At 42.9% G+C, this 4,161-nt stretch overlaps 1 protein-coding gene and 1 pseudogene across 2 annotated transcripts in view; both read right to left on the bottom strand.

The window, feature by feature from the left end:
• Window positions 1-4,161, bottom strand: part of LOC147817407 (uncharacterized) — a gene marked incomplete at its 5' end in the record, with an annotated part of 28,617 nt that overhangs the window by 1,783 nt on the left and 22,673 nt on the right. The window lies entirely within an intron of this gene.
• LOC147817408 (neoverrucotoxin subunit alpha-like) lies at window positions 1,529-3,699 on the bottom strand (annotated as a pseudogene). Its single transcript, XR_015436402.1, has 3 exons — window positions 3,665-3,699; window positions 3,246-3,292; window positions 1,529-3,104 (listed from the first exon to the last, which is right to left on the bottom strand). The product of XR_015436402.1 is annotated as a neoverrucotoxin subunit alpha-like (transcript).

The raw sequence follows: 4,161 nt of genomic DNA on the forward strand, positions 1-4,161 counted from the left end.
AGTGTGTGTGTGTGTGTGTGTGTGTGTGTGTCACCTCGGGGCATTTTGTCACTTAAGAGAGGGACATTGGGCCGATCGGTTTTCCTCCCCCTGAAGTGCTTCAAAGGCCGGATGAGCAGATTAGAGGTCAGGCCGAGCTCAGGACTAACTGATTTAGGAAGGTTTAGTCTTCACTCTGAAATCCATCCTCTTTGTTTGGCCCCATCGCCCCGCCGGCTCCGTTCCTCTCGGCGGCTTCTTCTCGCCTTTTTTAATTCGTTTTTCTCCGCTCCACTGAGCTACAGAGGCCCGCAGAGGACATTAACAGTTCCTCATGTTCTCCTGTGACCACAGAGTAAATGTAGTGACACAGGTGAGCAACGCTCCACCAGCTGAGTCTCTACTCTGATTCTTGAGTTTCTTGCTGATATTACTGCTGCATTTCTACTGTAGGAGACTCATTAGGTTTTCATTGTTCCACATGTGAACATGTCAGAGACTCTGTAGTGAATCATGAGCGTCTGCTGCCACCTGCTGGTCACGCTGGTCATCACACCCTGTCACAGTCACAAAGACAAAGGCAGAAACATTATTGGTCTTAAAAATAAGGTCAAGCTATAAATAGGCAGTGACATGTCAGATTAAGTCTACCACACTCCATTACCACGTATTGACAGTCAGTGTCCAGTTTATTAGGAACACCTGTCTGCTCCAGCAGCTGCTGTAGAAACTCCACCTTCACACTGTTTCAGACGTGCTGACTCAGCTCTGTGCAGCTTTGTATTATAATGTGTTTTTCTTGAGGGGAAGAGCAAGGAGCCTGACAGGACCACATACCTGGGCGACGGCTTCCACAAGTTCACCTGGAACTCCTGAACCACAGGTGAGTCTGTTCCTCTCTGCAGCTGTTTTCTTCACATAGGACCGGACTGGGTTAAAGTTAGCCTTTAACGGACGTCATGCTGTTGTGGCAGAGGTCTGCTGTAACAAGTGCTAATGTTAGCTAATCATGCAGTGTTGTTACCTTGGTAACAGAAACACAGGTGATTCCCCTCAAGGTAATTAGCATTGCACCTGACAAGGAAACCAGATACAACAGTGAACACCTGGGTCCAAAACAGACATCAAGCTCCAGAAACATGAAGCATCAACATGAAGAACCAGAAGCTGCAGTTCCTCTAACGACCACTAGAGTCTGGCTCCAACAGTGAGTCAGTCCCCATAGACTCCCATGTTAAACTGTCCAACTTTACAGCAGAAATCAACATGTTTACAGCCTGGTACAAAAACTGTTCTGGTCTCTAGAGCTAATTTCCTCCTTCATGACACCTGTTTATATAACTCACCTGTTTATATAACTCACCTGTTTATATAACTCACCTGTTTACCTTTTATTACACAGTTATTACAGTTATGGAGAATAAACTGGCATAAACTGAAGTCTTGGCTCCACCTATTTGACCATTTTAGGAAATTTCGAAGTTAGGGGGCGGACTCAGACGCCAAGATGGCCACAGTGCAGCAGTTCACTCTGAGCTTCAGAAACCTGTTGGTGATGTCACAGTGTCCATCTTTATTTTATTTTTTATTTATTCCCACAAATAAAACTTTATAAACATGTAAACAGTTTTCTCCTTTTTAATGGAGAATGAGCAGGTGAAGTAAGAAACACATCGAGGGCTTTTGTTAAACCTCAACGTAAAATATAAATGACTTCTTACAAAACAAGAAAGGAAAGAAGAAAACAGCTTCAACAACAGAATATATAGTGGAAGTGACACAGATATTTATATGAATCCATCAACCAGAGACACAAACAAAATAAAAACACAAATCAAAACACTATTAGTTTACCCTGATTCCCACCTGAGAGATTATTAATGCTTCTTTTAATTTTCTTTTAATATCAGGTAGTGAAGGTGAGGCGTCCACCAGGTGTAAGTTGGTGTTCCACAGTTGTACACCTGTATATTTAACTGAATACTGCCCCCTGCTGGTGTGATAGAAAAGGAGATGCAGATAATTTGATTGTCTCGTTGAGTTTGTAGGAATTATTACAGAAATATTGTTCTAAACTTTCTGGTAGATTTTTGTTCAGTAATCTCAGATCCTCCAGATTTCATTTTTCTGTGGCTCCTCCTCTGTGACTGATTTCTAGTTGTTCCAGACCAACACTTTAAATCTTTGGTTTTGTCTCCACAGCTGAGTCTTGATTTTAGCTTGTGTGGAGTTTTGCTCATGTTGTTGCCAGTGCCAAACATGGGCAGAGAGACACAGGAGGTTGTTTGTATGACATGTTAACAGTGACGTGATGTTATGTTGCTGTTCAGTATGAAAATCTATGAAGTGATCCATGCAGACCATGTTTGTGCCTGATGTTCAGGATCTACATGGAAAACCTCTGGATACATCTGCAATCGTTAACGACAGACTGTCACAGAAAACAACAACAAACTGGAAACCATGTTGGTTTTAAATAACATCAGCTGTGTGTGATCCTGTACAGACTGAACTATCTGGTCAGCAGTGAGACAGTTTCTCCAACAGGAGGAGGTTCTGTCTACAACAGACACACAGAAGAAACAGACTCATGATAGCAGAGTGCAAACCCAGGATACAGAGGTTCAGTGAAGGTGGTGTTGAAGGTGTGGAGGTGGATCAGTGAGTCAGAGGAGACTCTGTAGAAGGACAGAGAGCCAGCAGGACAGTCCACATACACTGCTACTCTGTTAGAGGAGGAGGAGGGGGAGGAGGAAGAGGAGGAGGAGGAGGAGGAGGAGGGGATGAATGTTTTTTCCTCATTGTGACAGACATAGTAACGACCATCATTAGAGCAGAACAGACTCCAGGACTGATCGTTCAATCCAAACCAACAGTCTTTACTGACTCCTTTCCTTCTGATTCCTCTGTAACTCACTGATATATGAACCTTTCCTCTCCACTCGACCTCCCAGTAACAGCGACCAGTCAGACCAGTTGAACACAGCAGCTGAGGACACTGGTCAAATCTGTCTGGATGATCAGGATATGACTGATCCTCCTCCACAAGTGTCACCTTCCTGTTGTTGTCAGACAGTTTGATCTTCTGTTCACTGTGTTTGTGTCGATTGTGAGTTCACAGGAATCTGATGGAGAGAACAAGACACAGCTGCAGTTATTGATCATGTGATCAGTTATTGACAGTTTGATGATGACTCATGACATCAGTGTGAAGATGGTTGAATGTGCTGCTTTGTTTTGATGAATCAAATGAAAAACACACTTACACTTCCTCAGACCTGGAGTCAACCATGGGACTCCACCAGGCTCCGCCCTGAAAGGAGGAGGGGGGTCAGACCAGCATGCAGACATGGACATTACATGGCTCTCACACACACCTGTCTCTTATACACATCTCCTGCAGGAAGCTGAACTGGAGTCCCAGTGTATATGCACCCTAACCAGTCGGTCATCAGGTTGCTCCATTTTACAACAGAGTTTTATTTATCTGCAAACCCTGTTTCTCACACACTCCACAGCAACAGGTGGTGCTGTTTATGTAGCATCAAATTTATCATACACGTATGAACGTTGGTCAGATGTCATCAAACGCACCACGAGTCTCAGTCGTGGTGACTACATCACTAGTAAAACATAACACTTGTCTGTTGTGTCGGAGGTTTCATTTGATTCTCTTTGAACTGACCTGGTCTTAATCCACATCCACAGGATCTTGTCCATTGTCAGTGTTTGATAGTTAACAGGCTGATAACTGGTGAAATTTAGCTCAGTCACAGGGCAGCTAACTGTTAGCTTCATCCACATTTCCTTTCAAATGTCTCACTGATCTTTGTTGATGTAAATCATAAAATATAAAACATAAACTATAAACTGGTGAAGCTACGTGAGTCGGCAGAGTCGCCTGTTACAGTGAAGTCCAACAGCACTGTAAAACAACCAGTTCAAATAATAATGTTTGAATTTACATGAGTTTATTTAATATTGAAAACAACACATGTATAATACTCATTACTAGGTTTGTGGTCACATGCAGACGGTCTGAGAAACACTGAATTTAAAAATGATGATAAAATAATATTTTAACTAATTTACTGCCGGACCACTGACCACTCTTTGAGAAACTGACTCAGAGGAATTACTGTAAATGACAGTAAATGATGCCGAGGCACATCCCATCACTAA

The sequence above is a fragment of the Seriola lalandi genome, unplaced genomic scaffold, assembly GCF_002814215.2.
Source record: "Seriola lalandi dorsalis isolate HSWRI2012SDOR001 ecotype SW California unplaced genomic scaffold, Sedor1 jcf7180002054963, whole genome shotgun sequence".
Lineage (NCBI taxonomy): Eukaryota > Metazoa > Chordata > Actinopteri > Carangiformes > Carangidae > Seriola > Seriola lalandi.